Source organism: Notamacropus eugenii, chromosome 1 (genome assembly GCF_028372415.1).
Source record: "Notamacropus eugenii isolate mMacEug1 chromosome 1, mMacEug1.pri_v2, whole genome shotgun sequence".
Taxonomy (NCBI): Eukaryota; Metazoa; Chordata; class Mammalia; order Diprotodontia; family Macropodidae; genus Notamacropus; species Notamacropus eugenii.
Genome location: NC_092872.1, coordinates 710,811,061 through 710,832,453, shown reverse-complemented (window position 1 = coordinate 710,832,453; position 21,393 = coordinate 710,811,061). Strand labels below are relative to the sequence as shown.

General features: G+C 46.6%; 1 protein-coding gene and 1 long non-coding RNA gene across 4 annotated transcripts in view; one reads left to right on the top strand and one right to left on the bottom strand.

The window, feature by feature from the left end:
* The window catches only part of ZFHX3 (zinc finger homeobox 3), a 306,829-nt gene extending 294,130 nt beyond the window's left edge, over window positions 1–12,699 (bottom strand). The window contains exon 1 of one of the 3 annotated variants that reach the window (XM_072636468.1): window positions 12,416–12,699. The gene's annotated coding sequence lies outside the window, so the exon portion shown is untranslated. Of the gene's footprint in view, window positions 1–1,158; window positions 6,833–12,415 lie in introns of those variants that run through there. The other 2 variants (XM_072636471.1, XM_072636469.1) reach the window with 2 other exon arrangements.
* Window positions 12,700–13,379: 680 nt separating this feature from the next.
* LOC140521448 (uncharacterized) lies at window positions 13,380–20,693 on the top strand. Its single transcript, XR_011972939.1, has 2 exons — window positions 13,380–15,616; window positions 20,030–20,693. It is a non-coding gene; the product is annotated as an uncharacterized lncRNA (long non-coding RNA).
* Window positions 20,694–21,393: the final 700 nt, after the last annotated feature.

Below are 21,393 nucleotides of genomic sequence, written 5' to 3'. Positions count from 1 at the left end.
ACAGCTTGCACCTGCTGCCTCATGGCAAAGAAACAGTTATGTGTCTTGGTGAGCTGTAAAGTAGACAATATTTGCATAATCACTAGCATCCAAGAATCTCAAAACACTAAGGAAAAAATGAAAATCCAGTACCTGTCTGAGGGTTCTATCTGCCTAGCTCAGTGGTCCCTCCTTGGCAGAATGAGCACAAGTAGGCCTAAGTCTGAATTTCAGGTGTGGCCTGCCCTCCCCAGAGCCACTTAACGGTGCTCCTTAATGAGTGTTCAAGGCCAGCTAAAGAAAACAAAAGGTAGCTTTCCTCCACTTTTTTGGATCTGTGTCCTCAGTGGTTTAAGACAGAAAAGGCTCTATTTTCGGAAGAGAGTTTTCTTCTGACTGGCACACAATGACCATTTGCTTTGGTACTCATCTAATGGAAGACAAGGCATCTTTAGACAGAAAAAAAAATGTCATGGGTTTTTTGTTTGTTTGTTTTGGACCGTTGTTTGTCTGAGAGATGTAGACCTTTGATTTCAGGGGCACAGGAACTCCCAATGCAGAGATTTCTTCCACCCTCTGGGAACCTCTCTATAAATCAGCATGTTAAAACATTAAAGCCTCCAAAAAGTTAAGCAACTTGCTGTGGGCCACATGAATAGTACCTCTCAGAGTCGGGATTTGAACCCAAATCCTCCTGTTCCTAACCCTAACCCCATGCCACGCTGCTGTTTTCACCAAATAACAATGTTACTTAAGAGGCTTCCCTCTCAAATCACACTGAAACACATCTCGGCCTAGTTTGGGGTTACCCAGTGACTTCTCCTCTGTAGTGAAGCAAGCCGTTGGGTTAAGAAGACAGAAGCCAAACCTCCAAATACCACCAAGCTTGTAGCGTTATGAGCATTTAGAACCCAATCCCAAGTCCCAAAGTCTCCTACTCTCTTGGCCCAAATAAGTTCAAAAATGCTAAATACCAGTATGGTCTAACTGGAATCTAGCAGGGCCTCTGGAGACAACTTACCCTTCCCCCATCTGCCAGGAGAACGGCAGAAGAAACCAAGGCTGGGAGCACCTGCCTGCAGTCACTGAATTAGGTCTGGGGGGGGGGGGGGGAGGGCGGGGAAGCCTACATGTAATGGAGGTGACAGATACCAGGAGGGAGGGGAGGGGTTAACTCACCTGGAGCACAAAGCCTCCATACATCTCAGGAAGGAAGAGATGCCACAGATGACAGATCCTTTGGCAGCCCTCTGGCCAGCCTCTCTACAGGAGCCTGGGAAATCTCGTCACTAAGCCCCCCCACTTTGCCAACCCTAGGAGGCGTCCTCTCCCTGTCCCCTGGGCCCACAGCGCCTCCCATGTGGTGGGATCTGGGGGCTGGGGAGCAGGAGGGAGGCAAGGGAGGGGAGAACAGCAGAGTTTTCATCCTGGGAGATGTGGGAGCGTGGATTCATTCCTACGTTTGCCCATCCCCTCCCACCCTTCTCAGGAAGGCAAACTCCCTGGAGAGAGCTGCTGGGCTTTACCCATCAGCCGGCACCAGGCATTCCACTCCCCTCCCCCCAGGAGGCCAGGGGCCTGAATGCAGTCTGCCTGCTGACCAGATTCCAGTAATAGCTTTATGTAAATGAAGTCCAACTCTCACAATTTGCCAGTGTGCACTGCACTAGCTAGGGGGAAGGGGAAGGGGGGGGGGGGGGCGGGCGGGTGGAAATCCACATTACACATCAACAAAGCGGAAGGTTAATTTGAAACTCACAGCCCTGCTGCTGCCTGTCTGTGCCTGGCTCTCCTCTCTGTGCAAAGCCTGACATCTACAGTTCTGTCTGGCACAGTCAGGGGCTGCTCATCGGAAGCGCGCGAGGGACGCCGGCTCCAGTGGGCAGGAGCTCTCGCGCGCCTTCCTCCAGGCTGCTGGGCTGGCCAGTGCCCGGCAGGCTTCCCACAACCAGGCCAGAGCACAAAGTCACTGCAGCCAGGGAGGGCCGGCCGCTGGCCCAGGGGATGCCAAGAGGCTGGGGTGGGCATTGCTGTGGACACCCTGCCATTAGCCCTCTCCTTCCAAACTGCCTCCTGCACCCATTGTGAAAAGGTCAAGTGAGAACAAAAGTGGGGCATCCCTGGAGAGCACTGACCCCCCTCACCAGAAGTCAGAGAGGCCTGCCTAGAATGCGTTGTAGTCTTCAAGAAAGGAAAGCTGGCCTTTTTTTCCTTTCGTTTCCTTTTCTTTCTTTCTTTTTTTCTTAAAAGCCTGTCACTTCAGAATCTTATCCATTAAGTCTACCGGCCCTGGCCACGTCACAGCCAAACCACTTGCATGGGTGCGTTAGCCAATGTGGACAGGAATTTCTTTTAAACACACACCCATCCTATTAACTGCTTTACAGAACACTTCTGTTTTTCAGCTGCAGAAACTTATAAAAACATCCCCTTCTCCCAGTCCAAAGGCTCAAGTTAAGGCAGAAATGAAGCAGGAGCCTGCACTGGCTCTGCCCTTCCCTCAACCAGAGTGGGTAGCAGCTACATCATTTCACACATGATGTATAACATTCAATATCTTTTTTTTTTTTTCGTAGAGAGAGACAGAGACAGAGAGAGAAAGAGAAAGAGAGATTTCTCCCAGCAGGGTCAACCTGAATACTACTGCCCCACTGACTCATACTATCAGTCAACTTTACATATCCTAAATGTAACCTTGACCATCCTTGTATAAATATCAAAAAAGCCAGAAAAATATCAAAAAGGGGAGGGAGGAAAAGGAGGAAGGGGGGTCCTTGCTGGAGGTCCACCGGGGACCTCTGAAGTCACCTATTTTCCTCTGAAAGGGGCACCTGCTCTTACTCTCAATATGATCCCTCCACCATCTTGAGTTACAGTCTCCGAGTAAAATAAAAATGTATCAGGAAACCATTTGCATCCAAGAAATAAACAAAGCAAAGAGCTGTACGTATAGAGGAATATTCTCCTCCTGGGTGAGAGGGAGGAATGCCACATTTACAAAGGCTATTTTGCCCCATTTACGGTAAATCTGAGGTTCCAAACCATCCAGGGACCCTGACTATTGGAGGAAGGCTAGCAATCAAGGAAATGCCTGGATTGTCTAACAAAAAAGAAGGCCGAAAGCCTCAGCTAATATCTCAGGAAGCAAGGCCTCTCCTAGAGAACAAGGCCCGAAGAAACCCAGAAGACAGCCAGTCCAAGTTATACATTCCAACATGAGAGAGCCTGAGAGGAGGGGAAGCAGAGGGGGGCAGGAAAAAAAAAAAACATGAAAGGTAGTGAATGACTTTTTAGACCAGAGTATGTATTATTGTTTTTAAGTGCTCTGGTTTCTAGAGACACTGACTTCAGGTCAGATGGAAGAAGAATATTTACATTTCCATGCTTGCTAGCCATACTATGATCCTGAACGGAGTAGGAAAACCTTCAAGAAAATCATTAAATAATTCAATTGTAAAAGTGACTGTGAATCCTAGATGGTGATGATGAGGGTGATAAAAATAGCAGTGGGACTGAGACACCATGCCCACTTCAGAGACAATACCCCGCACAAAAGTCCCTTAAGGAAAATGAAGTTAAGATTCCAGGTCTGCACTCTACCTACAAGGAACACACAACCTGTCACATTAATTAGAGACAAAAAGAAAATGTTTGGACTCCCAGGCAAATCTAATTTTGCTGCTTGGCTTCCACTTTTTATTAATAAGAGAGATCCTTGTAATATGATGCCAGCAGGGAGACGGAGCAATAGTTAAAACTCTTGAATAAAATAAACTAAGACAACCAAAGATCAAGGACCATCGCTCCATGAGGTGCGTGGTGCTCTGGAGGCGGCCCTGAGGGAGGCCAGAACAGAGGCAGAGTCTTCAGCAGGGGCCTGCTGTCCAAGGGAGCATTCAGAGGCCTAGCCATCCTGAAGGGTCACCTGCCCCAATCACCTAACTGGGAGCTGACCCTAGCCCAGGGCAAGTGAGGCCTTGTGCAAAAAAAAATCAAACAGGTCCAGTAATGCTCTATTTGTCACATTAGCCTGTCCCAACATACAGTACCACAATCCTTTTCATCAGAAAAGGCACCCATGTGAAGGCGACTTGCACCTTCAGCTATCACATGAAGAATTACCATTTTCTATGAAATAGAAAACCCTCCCTTTTCCGCCGTACCCTCCCTCCCCCATGACATGTTCCACATTCGGCTCTCCTGAGAACAGGTGCAATTCAGAGAACACCTCTTGGCCTACCCTGCATTGACAGACTGACATTCTCAGAGCTCTGTTCTAAAACTGACAAAAATTCTCAGCTAGAAAGAGCAAGTCCTCCTTTCCCAGCTCTCTATAGCTAATCTAACCTCATCTGGAAATCATACTAGACAAAAGCCAGGAATATAAATATTTAAAAATAAATAAGGGAGTTTCCCCATCCCCCCAACCCTCTACTCCTACCCTCTCCCAATTCCCAAATCCAAAGGAAAGCCTCAGAAGCTTTGGCGATTGCTAAATCACGCTGATCCCAACTGTAACACCAGACCGGCCTCTCTCCACATACATATGTATGCACGGTATAAATATATACATGCAGATACAGACACACATATGTGCACCTATGTACACCCCTCCATACTCTTTTACTTTAACAAAGGCAAGTTTGATTTCTAAACAACACAGTGGTCTGCTTTCTGACATGTGAACCTTGTGTTTTCAATACAACTGGGTCGCTACATATTTATTCTTGAAAATCCTCTCTTTCCTCGAATTATATGTGCACATAGATTTTAAAACATGCTTAAATAACACTGGGGTTCTAATAAAGAAACATCCAGAAACAGGTGAAAAAACAAAACAAAACTAACCCACCCCCAAACCCTATATGCCGAGGTTCACTCTTTGCCCTCAGCTCACCCCATTATACCTAGGCAGTTATATTTAGGGGCTCGGTATGGTCTACGTACCTGAGTCCTTTTACAGAATACAGATTTTCCACACAGCAGACCACAACAGCTCCTTCAGAACCATTAAGGGCTGGTGTGCCAAGGCCTACATACAGATGTTTTGATTCACATTCCCCTGACACAACAAACTTCAATGTCTCCATCTATTGTGGCCATGTTAATTCCATGGGTTAATTTTTTTCCCCCATCCAAATTGGAGATGATTTTAGGTGTTGAAAACTACAATTCACTACAAAAGAACATTGTCATCTGGTTTATTTACCCACACTGACCCCCCTCAACCCTTCTTCAAAACAAAGACAGGACCCCCAGAAAGAAGAAGATGTTATTCGATCTTGAAGTGTTTTCAGAACAATTTTTTTGAATAATGAGGCCCAAGAATTAGGAACATACAAAGAAAAATTAGTCTTAAAAGATTTGAGAAGTGGAAAAATATGTCTACACGTACATGTGCATGTACATATGCATATGTACATACAGTATGTACCTAGACACACATGCATGCATCTATGTATACGTGCATGTATGTTGAATGTTTTCTGACATGATAGAGGGAAAACAGAATTATCCATGCAAGATTTCAGACCCCTAATTTTCTACCCATTGGGGCATTTTTACATTTGTGTTACAAAACCTTCAAATGAGGAATTTTTAACGACAAAGCAGTTAAGACCCTTAAGTGCAGCATTACAATGGGCACCTATTTATTACTGAAGTAGTTTAGGGCAAGGGGAATCCGAGTGGGGCTTTTGCTTTGTTCATGGCCCATCTCCCCTGTCTGACATCTATTTACACTTGGCCTGATGGAAGCCACTGCCTAGGTGGAAAGAAGAAAGCTTGGAGGGAGTGCAAAGGGGAAATGCAGCCCCAAAGTAGGAGGGAGTTATTAACTCTTTAAATATACCCTATTTAAAAATCAAAACACGAGATCAGAAATTTTACCTCTTTTCTAATGTGTACCAACCATTCTGCCTTACATGAAACATGGGTTAACACATTCATAATTAAATACCAGAAGCACGATTCATATGAACAGTAAAATCAGGAATCTGATCTAAGCTCTCTTGTTGCTTAGTAATTCTTTGCTGCCAAACAGCAAAGACCAGGATTGGGGGGAGTGGGAAAGAGATGATACAAAAAGGTACATCCACTCGTCCTCCACCCCTCCCCTCCCTACCCCCGCGCTCCCTCCCAAATCAGATCATCTCATTGCTCCCTTTTTTCAATCCATATGTTTCACTTTTTTAAAAGAGCGGACAGAAAAACACCGAGCTAAAATTTCAATTCAATAATTTGGGATTTGGATTTCTGTTGTGAGCCAGGCCTACGGTAAATCTGTTTCAATGCAGTTTCGTTTGTCTCTTTGTAGACAAATAGGAGCTGTGAAATTTAAAGAATGGATTGAAAAACCCCTCTAAAAACAAAGGGGTTAAAAAAAAACCCAGGACAAATGTTTTTGCTTTTGTGTCTCCCGAAGCAATTGTTTGGGAGAGTCTGCCCGGACAATAACCATGAGAAGACCATCCAAAGGGGATGAGCACACGAGGGGACTTCTTTCGAGATGCCTTTGGTCTGAGCAAAAAAGCACCTTAGCTCAGTTCTCCAGGAACAAAAGACCAGTGCCATGGGAGGGGGGAGAGGTCACCCTGGGTTTTCACATCAAGCCAAGTGTCAGCGCTGGTTCATTTTTCACCCCGTCTTGGGTAGGGAGAAGCCAGCTAAGTGAACTTCCTAATTATGGCTATGCCCTTTCTCCTTATTACGAGCCGATGCAGGAGAAGGAGGGGAAGAAAAGTCCCCTTTTCAGCTAAAACGTCTAGGCCTCCAAAGGCACTTTTTCTTCTCTTATTTTCTCACTGAATTTTCTGTTTTGGTTTCCAGTTGCAAATTACATGAGAACAAGAAGGGGGGGGGGGGGGTGTCGGTGGGGGGGGGGGGCTGGGCATTTTGCAGTCATTTTTAGTAACATCAGAATTGGCTCTATAGCTACAAAGGAGAGTCAATTGACCCAGGGAGAGGAAAAACATTTAGAAAAATGTTCAAGTGGAGATGCAGCCCAGGAATAGGAGGCTGGGGGGAGGGGGGCTGCCTTGAAATAGTTTCTTCTTTTCACAGCATGCAGTCCACTAATGCCAGCTTTAGATTTGCAAGTGAATCGCAGTGGTCATTAGAAGTTTGGAGGGGGGGGAGGAAAGGGAGGAGATGGACAACAGGGGAAATATTAGAGGCACCCAAAAAATAAATAAATAAAGATGATGGTGGGGGGGAGGAGAGAAGAAAAGGAAACCTAGATGAATCACTGCAGTTCCATGACCACGCCACGGAAAGTTGCTGTCTGAGGGTTTAACCGGATCCTAAAACGGGAGCCCCTTCCACAGCTGGCAGAGCAGAGCAGGAGGAGGAAGAAAAGCCGCTGGACCCTCCGCCTTTGAACCCAGGACTCTCCTCCGAAGTGGACTTCCCCCTCCCCCAAGGGGCCACAGGCTCCAGCTGAAATCCAAGGTGGGGGTAGGGGTCATGAGGAATTAGTAATAAGCCACTCAAATATGAACGGAAATGACATCAGCGAAGCAAAGGACCTGTTTAAGACAGATCAAAACAAAACAAACTCCTAACCCTTTGTGTATACAACATAACTCCATAAACAGCCTTCCTAAAATGTCACACATCAGAATCACAACAAGAAAACAGATGACAGTGGGGGAGGGGGAGGGGGAAGGGGCCTAGAAAGAGGCCAAAAGCTCGGCTGACATTTCTCCCCTTTACTGATACTTAATATTTATTGGTGTTTATAACCTAAAAGCCATGCTCTGGGTTTCACTTAATACCGGACCAGACAGCGCTCCCTAATGAGGCAGCTTGTAATACTGAATTTTTAATGCTGCCAAGGATTCTGTTACATAATAATATGAAAAACAGAAGCTGAAAAGTGGTCCAGTGGACAGGACACGCTAAGTTACTTCCTAGCAAGGACCCCAAGTTTGTCCTCTTCTCTCTCCAACACTGTCCCCCAGCCCCTCCTCATTTGCAGATCACTGCTGAATCCCCCATCCAGAAGGGCAGTCTGTACACCAGAGAGAAGCCTGATTTTTTTGTGGTTATGAGTGTTACAATATCTGATCCCAAATTCTACTTCAGCAGTTTGGAGTTGAACTGGAGTTAGAGTCAACCAATTCAGAATCTCAATCTCCCCCACCCAAAACCATATACATTTGGGGGAGGGGGGGCAGGGAAGAGGCAGAGAACATTGAGGTTGGAAGGAAGATGGGTGGAAAAGGACCAAAAAAATATGAAATGAATTTTCTTAACTTTAAGCCATCAGAAGAAAGACAATTGTCCAAGGGAGAGAAACCTGAACCATACAAAGGGGAAAATGAAATCTGCTGACCATATTCACAGCTGCTACACTCAGTTTACACTGGTGTAATTTAAAAGTATATATAGAGATACAGCCGCCGCTGCTCCTCTCTGTAATACCCCAAGACTGTAAATCTATAACCACTGCAATGATTTAGTGATTAAAAACATGATAACACATTGTGTAACTGCAAACCACAGAATCCCTGCCAACTCTCCTCCAAGATAAAGGGAAAAAATACAGAAAATGTGTTGCTCGCAGCGAGCTTACAAACTCCAAAGATTTTCATTTTTTAAAATATGCTGGACCAATCTGAAAAGGGTTGGTGAAGCCTAAGACGAGCAAAGGAAAAAAGGCAGCTTTATGGGCTATCTTTTTTCTTGTACTAACAAATTACCATCTAAACATGCCTTTTCTTTTCTTTTTTTTAATAGTTTGTTGTAACTGGAATAACTGGTCTTGTGTGATGTCTTGCATATTCAAAGCTGCTTTGTAATAGGATATGGAGACCCAACCTTATTTGCCTGAACTCAGTAGGGGGTTCTCACCCCCTCCTCCTCAGTTGTTTTGAATATTGTATTTTGGGTGTGTATGTGTGTGTGTGTGTGTCTGAGGGTGGGGGGATATAGTTGTTGTTAGGAATAAATTGTGGGTGCCAGGGCACGGGTGCTTTAAACTACAGAGCAAACACCTGAGAAGAGAGGCTGCAATTTGTAATATAGTTGGGGGATCCAAAAATACACACACACACACACACACACACACACACACACACACACACACACACACACACACACTAAAATGAAAGCAGCTGGAGGGGTTTTGGCCTCCAAGCAGCTGACTTGACCCCATTCTCTCTTTTCTTTTATTTCCCCATTGGAGGATTCCTGTACCTTCAGTCAGATTCGAACTCAATGTGACCCTAAGGAGGGAATCACCAAGCCCCTGAAAAACTCCCTATTAAACAAGGGGGCGAGGAAGAAATATAATTGCCTCTGCATCCAGACATACTACACTATGCATGTGTGGACAGACACATCCAGAAAAGCTGCTTCAATCACAGCACTAAAAGAAATACCCTTTTCTGGCCCCAGGAAGGAGAACTCACAGATAATGAAGATTCTCTTCCACCATCACCACCCCCCCTCAAAAAAAAAAAAAATTACTGTAACTCTCTATGCATACATATAAACACAAATGCATACAAGAATATTACTCAGTGGATTTTATATGTTTAAAAAGTTCATGAATTGTCTACTGTCTGAAGTAGGGCAGAACAGTTTATTCAGAGGAATCAATAGGAAAGAGCATTTGCAAATATTTAGATAAGCATAGTGCATTTTAGCATTAAGTAATTAAAACTTAAAACTGGAGGTGGGGAGGGGCTGGTAAGAGAGGGACACAGACACAGAAGGCAAGGTTACTGGCCTGCCTACAGGAGGGTTTTTTTTTTTAATCCACACCTCTCCCATCCCCCCAAATTGAAATCCTTTCAAAACTGACCCGAGTGAACACTTTTACGAAATACTGCTCATGCACCATTAGCTCTTCTATTTCAAAATCCATCTCCGAACAGGAATCCACCTACCCACCAAGATCTCAGGACTGACTACAACAGTGCCTGCATCATAACACACGCTGGGTTGGGGGGGGGGGGGGGTGCAGCAAGAAAGGAGGGGGGAGATGGGGGAGAGGGAGACTATCTTCTCGTTATAAGGCTTTAGTCTCTGGTGTATTAACCTCCCTCCTATACCATCTCTAAGTTAGTCACTCACATCAGCCAAAGAAATCTAGTCTTACCTTATAGGAAGGCCCATAAAGTGTAATTAATTGAACATACAAGCAACTCTCCTCTCAATAGACGACCCTCCCCACACTACTCTGTTTTAATCCATAAAGTTCCGGGAGGTTTTGATGTTAAATACCTAAGAAGCCCACAGACACTAACAACTAAGTCACATACAGACACTAAACCTAACAGTAAAATCAAGTCATTTTAAAAATGAGACAATATAGTCTATTTCTTCTACAACAGTTCTAGAGGGTTGGGTAGTCACTGTTAGAGTTTGCTATATAGCAATTAAATCCACAAAGGGGGGGGGGGGTGAAGGAAAAACCACTTGAGCACCCACCCTGCAGATATTGTAGAAATTTACAGTAAATGTAGGTACACGATTTCAGCACATTGCCCTATTGATTATGCAGATTCTGATCAATCTTTCCCCCTTTTCCATCTGCAAGGCTCTGTTTTAAGATGCTCAGAAAATAAGTTAGCCTGTTACTGGTCACTTTGCAAAAGATGACAGGAAGAAAAAAAATGAAAGACTTAAAAAAAAAAAAAAGGACCCCAACAAACCTCAAAATCTTTCTAGTCAAAGGTTTGATAATCACAATTTTCCAAAGTGAATTTAGATTCTGGAATTGGCACCACAGCTAAGCGCTTTATTTTGTGTGTCACTTTCTTAAAATGTCCTTAACAAGGGCCTTAAAAAAAGTCTCTAAAACTGCAAAGAAAAAGCAGTCACACTCTTTCCTTTCACATATTACTTAGACCATGTCCCAATAATAGAGACCAATAAAAATTGTCCTATTTGCCCTAACTTAAAAGGGGTGGAGGGTGGGGGACTATCCTCAAGACTTTTTGTGGTCCTGAAAACCCTTGTAAACCTCCTTTAAAGCAATTTGTACAATAGGTGGAATTACAACACTTTACACAACTGAGACCAGAGGCATCAGATTTCATTTTGCAGATAAGAGATTAAAAAAATATTTTAAAAATCTCGTATCTCCATAGAATAACATCCACTCCTAAGAGGTAGCAGTAAGGCATCCATGCACAATTTAAATACACCTGTAAACTTTCTACATTTGTAGCTGTCCTCGAACAGAAGGACACATTAAAATGCAGAGCCTAAAAATCTCGGAGTGTAATCTGGCGTCCAGTGTCCAAACGCAGGTAAAGAGCAGAGGGGAAAGGAGGCAGAACAGGAGCAGTTTCCTATTCGCAGGAGAGGGAAACAAGAGGGCTCCTCCGACATCTCTCAGCTCCGCTGGGCAGGCGAGCCCAGGCGGAGGAGGGAGTGTCTCCCCCTGGCCGGAGAGCGCAGCCCCCGGAGCCCCCGGTGTCCGGGGAAGGGCCCCCCTCTGGGGCTGGTAGCCCTGCCTGCCCACGGGGCAGCGCAGACAGCAGCGGCAGCAGCGGGAGCGGCGGCTGCAGCTGCAGGTAGAGGTCCGGCCGGCCGTGCCCAGGGCCGCTGCTCGCTGAGCCGCTGCTCCCGCTCCGCTCCGCTCGGCTCCGGGCTCCGGGCTCCGGGCTCCCGGCTCGGGGGCGTCCCCGGCCTCGCCAGTCAGCCCCCCGCGCGCGGGGGTGGGGGGAAGGGGAGGGGGCCGGCCGGGCACCGCGTCCCCCGAGCCCCGCCGGGCGCCCGGCTCGTCCCGGGGCCCTGGGGGAGGGGGCGGGGGCCCCGGACCCCCCTGCCGGCCGCCGGGGCCTTTGTCTGGGCGCCCGCCGGGCCGGCCCGTGGCCGGAGCGCCCAGCCCAGCCCTGCCCTGCCCTGCCCTGCCCAGCCGTGCCCTCCTCCCCGCGGGCCCCCCGAGCCCGAGCCCGGCCGAGGCAGCGTGCGGCCGGCTGGCCGGGCTGGCTGCGGCTGCGGCGGCCGCCTCGGCTCGGGCTCGGCTCGGGCTCTGCTCCCGGGCCGCTCTGCTGCGCGGGCTCCGCTCGGCCCGGGGCCGGCCCGGGGGTCGCGGGCAGCTGGGCGGCGGGGGGAGGGGAGGGAGCGGGAGCGGCAGGAGGAGGAAGAAGAAGAGAAAGAGAAAGTTTGCAGGGCGGGGGGGGGGGGGGAAGGAGCGGGGAGCGAGCAGAGCGGAGCGGGAGAGCGGCAGCGGCGGCGGCGGCGGCAGCGGCGGCGCGGGGCGGCCGCCGGCCCAGGGCCGAGCCGAGCCCAGCGGAGCCGGCCGGCCGGGGCAGCCGCAGCCCGCGGAGCCCGGCCGGGGAGGAGCGCGGGGCGGGCGCGGGGGGCGGGCGCGGGACGAGCAGTGGCGGCGGCGGCGGCGACGGAGCCGGAGGAGCCCGGGCTGGCGGGAGCCGGCCGGGGGCTCCGGCACGAGGACACGGGAAAAGTTGGCACTTACGCGGCTGGTTGTCCGGCGGCGGCGGCGGCGGCTGCAGCGCGGGCGGCGGCGGCGGCGGGAGCTGGGGGCGCTCGGAATCCCGACCAGAGGCGCTCGGGCTGCAGATCCCATCAAGGCAGCAGCGGCAGCGGCAGCGGCTGGCGGGGGGCGGCGGCGGCGGAGGCGGACGAGGCAGAGGCGGCGGCGGCGGCGGCGGCGGCGGGGGAGCGCGCTCGGCGGAGCCCGGGGCGGGAGGCAGCCTCAGCCTGGGAGCCCGAGCCGCCGCCGCCGCTGCCGCCGAGCAGCATGGTCGGTGGGGAGTTGGCAGCCCCCCGAGCGGGCAGGGGCCGCCGACGAGGAGCGGCGGCGGCTCTAGGCGGTAATTGGGATGCAAAGCAGGCGGCGGCGGCGGCGGCTGCCGGGAGGAGGAGGCGGCGGCGGCGGCGGCGGTGGCGGCGGTGGCTGCAGCGGTCGGAGGGGACGCGCTGGAAGTGGGAGCTGATGAGTGAAAAGAAAAAAAAGTCTTTGGATCTTTATTCTGCTAATTAGTTTCCTGCAAAAAATGGCTGTGATTAATTCAGTGCGCATGTGCTTCATTACCCAGGCACGACGGGAAGGGCTAATTAGCCACCTTCTGGATCAATAAGATTCAGCAAAAAAGAAAAGGGGGAGGTGGAGGGAGGCAGAGGGGAGGAAGGGAAAAAAAAAACCAGGGGAAAGTGATGAGCAGGGCAAGGAGAGCAGGAAGAGAGGATGGGAGAAAAGACCAGGAAGAGGGAGAGAGGCACCAAAAGTTTATGCATGTATTAAAAACACACACACACACTCACACACACACACACACTCACACACACACGGCTGAGATGCAGAGAAGCAACAATGGGAGCCAGCCTGGGATTTTTTATAACAAGATTTTTTTTGTTTTTTTTTTCTTTTCCCCTTTTCTTTCTTTTTTTCTCTTTTCTTTTTTTTCTTCCTTTTTCCTTCCTTCTCCCCCACCCCCCAAAAAATGCAGCTGCGGGTGTTTCAATTAAATAGGAAGAAAGTCACAGAAGGCAAGAGTGAAAGGGGGGGAAGAGAAAGTGGCTGGGGGGGGGGGGGGTCAGTTCAATGTCTAGGTTTATCCGAGACATAGATGGAGACACGTTAAATGGAAAATCTCGGAGATTTTCTCTAAGGAAAGTGTGAGGAGAATTCCCCCCCCCCCAAAAAAAGAAGAGGATGTATTTTTTCTTAATGAAGCAACTTGAGCGTATTCCATAGACTGGACAAAAAATAATAAGATGTTAAGCTTGCCTTCAGAAATAGGATGAAATCTTCTCCAGCTCTTTGGAAAGAGAGGGAGGGGTTCGTGATGATTAGAAGAAATCAAAAGAGAAAAGTGAATAAGAAGTAAATGGAGTTAGTGGAGAAAGGGGGCGAGTAAAGAGGGAGGAAGTAGAAAAAAGAGGGGAGAAGGGGAAAAGTTGCAGTTGGAAACAAGCACAACTTTTTTTTTTTTTTTAAACCTTTCTGGACTTAGGAGAAAAGTAAAATCAATTTTCGTGTGTAAAGCCTGGAAAGCAGATGTTTTCAGAGCACAGAGCTATTTTGCCATCAAAAGCAGGGATGTAGCGAAGGCAGTGAAAAATGATTTTAGACTAAATTTTTAAGAAAGGAAAAGCCAATGTATTTAAATAGTGAGGAAAGGTCTGTAGTGTAGAAAATGGGGGGGTTATAACATCCCCCTCCTCTAATCTCTTTCCCCTCCCCCTCATCCCACCCCACCCCACCAAAAAAAAAAAAAAGTCTTACAGCTACCTCCAAGAGTTTGGAGCAGTCTGGAAGCCAAAGGGCTTGAAATGAAGGGATAGATTTCAGATAAAGACTAGGAGCTGCACATCCCAACAGAGCCCAAAGGAGATCTCTGAAATCAAAGGCAGCAGCCAGGGATACTGCTACTGTACCTGCTCCCAGCACATCAAAGCCATCACTTAGGCTGGTGTACAGTACCTCCAAAAAGCAAGCAAACAAATGAAGAACAAGAAACTCCTCTCTCTCTCTCTCTCTCTCTCTCTCTCTCTCTCTCTCTCTCTCTCTCTCTCTCTCTCTCTCTCTCTCTCTCTCTCTCTCTCTCTCTCCCCCAAGTCTCAGCGTCACTTCTGCTGCAATAAGATTTTTAATGACAAGTATGTATTTATGTAAGTCCTAAATATGAGTTAGTAACGTTGAGATTACAATGTCCGGAATAAAATAAAATGCAATTTACACTTTTGAGTGGACTGCAAACAAACATAAAAACAAAATTTGTACTATTAAAGGCTTTATCAGTAAACCATGTAACTGGTTAGGGAAAGAAAGCTTTTAAAACTAACTTCTCGTGATTTTTTTTTTTTTTTTGCCATATTCTAGTTATATTACTACCTTATTTCATAATGAATTGGGGGATTAATAGTGAAACCTGTTTGATTAGAATCTGATGCTTAATTTTATGAGATTTCCTAGTGATCTTAAGAGCATGAAGCCTCTCATTAAAGCCCAGGGGGTGGGAGGGAGAGAGGGGGAGAGGAAGATATAAGGAGTTTTCAGGATTAGCTCATCTAGCCCTTCTGAACTCTCTCTGGGAATAATGCTGTTTGTATTTAGGGGGGAAAAATACGTTTAGAAAAATTGAGGGTTTCCTCTCTATGAGCCAAATCTGAGTTACCATTCAAACTTTCCTAGCTGCTTTTCCATGCGGGACAGCTGATCAATAAAGCCAAGTCCAGCCTGTCTTGCTACAGGTTTCACCAGTCATTGCTTGCAAAACCTTTGTCATTTTCTAAAAATAAAAAAGCTAAAAGTTATTGTAGAAGAAGGGGCTTTTTTTGTCCCCCGTACAATGTGCCTTTTGTGAGGTTAATGCCATTCTGGGACTTTCTATAGCCCTGGACAATGGGGATCTCCAGGAGGCTGCCAAGCCTCTGCCTTTTTTCTTTTCTTGGCTTTTTTTTTTTTTTTAAGGGAAGGATGAAACATTCCTCCAGTCCAAACACAACCTCTACTTTGATTAAATAAATGTTTATCTTTATTGTAACCATTGTATATTTTACCTTTAGTTTATAGCCGGTTTCTGATTATTATTTAAAATTTTCATTTGCAACAGCTAATCGTTTTTTTCTTTCAGCCCAAAGTGCAGGTCAGTGTAAAATGTAGCTGAATGAAGGGAGCCTGGTGTGTCTGAATTTTTTCGTAATGCAGCAGGTAAGGAAAACTGTTCAGAACCTCAGGAGTATGTATATTACATATTTTTTTATATTTATCTGTCTTCAGGAACCTTCATAAATCTGCTAGGTTTTTTTTTTAAGGATGTAGCAGATTAAATCTCTGTTTCTAGGGCTAGAAAATCTCTTATATAATATTTATTTTCAATTTAAAATGTAAATAGTATCTACCAAGAAAGAAATGCTAACTAGGACTGAACTTGCATTTTGTATTCTCATACAAAAGAAACCAGAGAAGGCTGATGTCTCCATTGGTGTTGGGTACTTTGAGAAATCTGGACATAAATGTATGTCATGTTGCAATGTAGAAAAATTCTCCCTTTATCTGGTAAATACTTATGCTAATTTTACAAAGTGATTTTGTTATACTGAGGAGAGGTACCAAGCTTATATGATTCAATAATGCTTAGGTGATTATACAGCATGTGTAAAAATTAATTTGCTTTTAAAAATGAAAAAAAAAACCCAGGGAATTCAGAATTTTAGAAGTGGGAAGGGTATTTTAGGCAAATCAGTTTTTTAAATGTTCCAGAATGTAGGAAATGTGGTATCTATGCTAACTATTGCATTCATTTGTATATTTCTCAACCTGTTTCTCAAATGAATGGATGGACCTAAGCATGAAGAGGGATACACAAAAAAAGAAAATGTATAAATATATATGTATGTCTTTAGATGGATATATAAGCTGTATGTGTATATACATATATGCAAACATCTACTCGTACAAGGTATGTATAAATAAAAGTATGGTATCTGGTTATATGTAACATCCATGTGTGACTATTTGTATTTATAGATATGTTGATAGCTTCCATTCCTTGAAAGTATAAAATAGAAATGTTTGGTTTAATAATGAAGGTTTGAATAATGACTGATAGTGAATAATAATCTGCTCCCCTGTAATCTTCAGGGTATGGACTGCAATAGGGAGAGGGGAGATCACTGGGTCCAAAAGCTGAAGATGCAATGGGTCAGTCTGAAAAGGGGGGAAGAAAAGGAAGGGGGAGTTTGAGGGGAAGAAAGATCCTACCTCTTGGGCCCTGAGCTTTCTTCCGCAGGGGGCAGGAAAAACACATACACACACTCATGTGGAAGCAGGAAGGGGTGGAAAGTCCCTGTTCTATACCACTAGAAAGACCTAGCTAGCTAGATCTCTGAGTGGTTACATATAGAACAATACCTTGTACCTTTTTGAATTTGCATTGTTATCCTAAATCTATTGTATGTGTGTATGTGTGGCTGTTCTTTTCCCAAAGACAACATATGGATTCCATAAATGCAAACATGCCGAAGTGCATCTGTCTGAGTAGTTAACACAAACCAAACATCCCTCATTTCGGCAACTCCCTGTTATTCCTCTGGCTCCAGGAGCTCTCCCGTCCACTGTCGCTCGCTCATTGCTCTCCCATTCTTGTCCTTTTGTGGGCTCTTAAAGTGATCCAAAGAGGCGAGGCGTGGAGGGGGGCTGGTTGCACAGCTAGGGTCAGAGGCACCACTGCTCTTGCCCTTTGCTGCGAGGAGTCTAAAGGGTTAAGCTGTAAAGCAAGAGGAAGGGGCAGCACTCTTCCCAGAGCTAGGTCCAGCCGCAGGCAGCTCTGATTTAGGGGTCAAGTCCTTCGACACCTTTCTCCTGCTTCTGGAAATGGCAGAAGATGAGGTAGAGAAACACAGGAGACAGGAGAGAGAGAGAAATACATTCAGGCTAGGCAGTTGCGATCCGTCTGCCCCCTTCGCCCTCCGAATAGAGAAGTAACATCCGAACAAATCGAACAGTTCCCCTTTCCCATCGGGGTGCAGCCAGTCTGAGCTCTGGAAAAAAAATGTTAACTTGGTACCTCTGTCCTACAGTTATTTATACTGGACTCGCACGCAGAAAATCAACAAGGAATTTGCTCCAAACATGCCAGATCGTATAGATCTGTAGCTGTATCTATGTATTTACGCATAAAGAAAACAGGTGTGTGTGTGTGCGTGTGTGTGTGTCTGTGTGTCTGTGTCTGTGTCTGTGTGTGTATTCGATAAAGTTAGGGAAGTGTGTGTATGCATGGAGATGCTTATACATAGATCTGAAACTCAGGCAGAGCGCCTGTGCTCTTGTGTTGAATGCACATAAGGATATAGAATGCGTTTCGCTCTCATTTTGTTTGTATCTTGTCAATCCACTTTGTGATAAAGAGCTTTACCCCAAACTCGATAGCCCGGAGAAGACTTTATCAAGTACTTTCAGAACTCTGACTAATGAGAAGCAAATAGGTATTTGTTTCTCATGCTTTTGACTAGAAAGGGCAATCTGCTATGCATCCATCCTGCCCCTGGGGTTCAGCAGGACACACTAGGGTGGGTGGGTGTCGGTGTATGCCGGCAAAGTGTTGGATGCGAGAGCGCGCCTAGATGCAACTATTTACACGCTGCAGGGCAATATATGGAGTTGAATTCAGAGCGACATTCACAAATACACATTGAAGGACTGAACATTTAGCACAATATCTCCTTTGGAAAGTTGCTTAAAGAAAAAGGAGTTTTCTGGAGAAAGCTGGCTCGAAATAACTGAAGTCCCGAGAGAGGGGCGACCGCAGACAGAACCCTGGGGAAAGGAGGCGGAGCTGGGAGGGAGAAAGAAGGAAGATGGACTGGGGGAGCTACCCGCTATCCTAGGTTGTAGTTCCCGGGTTGGGGGAGGGGGACAGGATGTCCCACGGGAGTGTAGTTTTCCTTATTTTTCAGTTGTTTAGGGTGAAGGAGATTCCCACTGATTACAGTTTCTTACGCTGAGGCAGAAAGAAACACTGATCAGCTGGCCCTCAAGAAAGCAGAGTACAGTTCCAGGAGAGACACCCCTAACCCAGGGAGAGACTCCAAACCACTGAAATCAAACCAAATTGGCCGCTTGAATCTCGGGAGGTTCCCATCCCTGGGGCAAAGTGGGAGGGGGAAAGCTCCCCCTTTCCTTTTTTTTGAACTACTAATTCAAAAGAGACCACAACCTACTACACCGGGTCACTCCATCACATAGATTTTTATATATATACACACACACACACATATACGTGTATATATACGTGTGTATACATGTGTGTAGCTTTATCTGTATATATACACACATATGTATGTGTGTATGTATGTATGTATATACATACATACACACATGCATACATACATATATATATATATCCTAAATCTTAGAAGCAAAAACCTCTAAAGAATTGACACAAAACTTGGCTCGCCAAAATCCTTGAAATAGTTCCAAATGATCAAGTCATCCATTCATTTTTAATACGGTGCATATTGTGAAAATACGGGTCAAAATAGTCAATTCTGCGGCATGTCAGTTTCTCAGTTTTCTCCTCTTCTGCCATGGAAATCTGCAATGAAACCTAGGGAGTAGGAGCAGGTGAGAGGCTGTAGTGTGTCCCAGTGTTTATTACCTTCACGATCACTGAGCCCTTAGCTCTTATTTTCGATATAGTAACTTTTCTGTCTGCACCAAATCTGAAACCAGAGTCAGGGGAAACAAAGGGAGAGATAACATTCCTCACGAACGAAGTTAACAATTGGAGTGCAGTAGATTCGTAGCTTGGGGATTTCAAAGGGTATAACTTGGGGAAATGATCAGGGACAGTGTGTCTGTCTGGCAAAGAGAGGTAAAGGAGCCATACAAGTCTTGGAAAGCGAACTTGGGAGCAGGTGGATGGGACGAGGGTGGAGGGGGCAACCTGATACCTTGTGCCCATTTACACATGGACGTCTAGCGAAGGACTTTGGAAGAGAGAGATGCCCAGGGTGGCACATTCATTGCTGAGAGGCAGAAATGCAGCAGAGCTGATAATGGAGAGATGCACTGCTGAGCCCTTCCACCCAGATGTCTGCATTTCTTGTAGGCATGTATTGTTTAATGGACAGGGAATTGAATACCTTTATTGCTGAGAAATGTAAAAAGAGATCTATCCTTGTACATGTTCTTGGGAGACATGTGTGTTTCTTGTGGAGAAATAACTGGAGCCAATAGATTTTTTTTACCTAAGGAAAAAACTCAAGTGAGGGAAATCGGTGGGATCTTTCCCCCCTTTTCCCAGTATATACATGCGCGCCCTTGTGTCTCTTCCCTATTCAATGAGATTTTTAAAAATGAAAAAAAAATCCTGCTTATGGTCCTTCCCATCTCATTTTCTTTTCTTTACCCCAAGAAAACATCTGAGGTAAATCTAACTGCACCTCTTAGGAGGGCTTTTTAAAGAGAAACGGTGTTTTAGGGACACCCACCAACTTCTTTTCTCTTTTCCAAATGAAACTTAAAAAAAAAAATCAAAGAACAACTTAAAGCAACGAACAACATCGAAGAGACTGTTTTCTCTGGCAATAATCTTCCGATTCGTTTATTTTCTGCCCTCAGAAACAAGGGAGCATCCGATCTTCCTTGGCGCGGATCCCGCGAAATTGGGAAGGCGCGGTTTGCAAAAATACCTGAGTGGAGGGCAGCAGGTGGGGTCTGTAAGCACACGGGCAACTTCCAGGTGACACCCCTCTGTCTAAGAGGAATTCGGAGGTGCGAGGAGCAGCGCCGCCCAGACCCTATTCATCTGGAAAGCAGTCAGCTAGGGGCCCACTGATCGGCTTCAATCAAGATGGAGTTAGGGTGACGTTTGGGGACCGCTCATCCTTCCCACTAAGGGAATCTCTGTTGTCTCCGGACTCCCTCAGGTGAACTGGGTGCAGGACCTTGGCCACTTTTTTTGCCCATTTGACCCACCTTTCCAACTTCTGCCCAGTAGCCTTCTTCCCTTCCTTCCTCACCTTACCCGCCCCCCCCCCCCCATACCTCCAGGGGCCAGGAGGGGCAGCTACAGGTTGTTTCGATCTTCCAGATCCGAGATACGGAAAACACCCTTTTTACTTTTCTTATGCTACAATATTTTCCTGCTCCTCTGGATAGTCTATTAATGCACACATCCCGAAAGGAGATTATTTTGAGGGTTTTTTTAGTTGCTTAAATTAACACACCAAATATAAACTCTTCAAACTTGATGGCAAAAATTTGCCCTGTTTTTAAAAAATAATTTTCTGACATTTTCTTGACTCTCCCCTCCCCTTCCCCCCAACAAAAGGGGAAGCTTTGGGAGAGTGACATTCAGCCAGCGATTCAGGGGAGACCCTACTGGGGACCATCGCCTTGGGAGTGCGCCGAGCCCCAGCCAAGAAAGCCAAGGTTACCAGACCCTGGTCTGGAGGACCCTGGCAAGCGAGTGAAATAACTGGAGAGATTTCCTACTTTCCTTCCCCATCCTCAGTAACTATCCTGAAACCCACCCTCCCCGAGGGCCCTGTTTTCCTCGTAAGGCCGAGAGGAAGTAAGGAGAGTTCTCCTACTGAAAGTACTCTCCCATTTAACCACCGGTTTGAAGAAGTCTGCCGTTTTCCTCTCCGGTAGCCCCCACAACGTGGCTGAAGTGGGAGACATTTTCCCTCAGGCTCGCTGTGGCTGGGCATTCATTCATTGGTTCGTTCATTCATTCTTTCTTTCTTTCTTTTTTCCGTTCATTCAACAAATATCCACTCCCTACTATCACTGCCCCGGGCTCTCTAAACAGCAGAAATCCACCAGCTGCCGCTTCCGCCCTGGGGCACCAGGGTCCTGAACCAGAAGGTGAAGATCTTCAGACTTCTTCCCAGACAGTGATGGGAAATGTTTCCCTCCGCCACCACTCTCTGCTCGTGCATCCCAACTACCTGCCACTTCACAAGTAGCCTGGCCTTCCC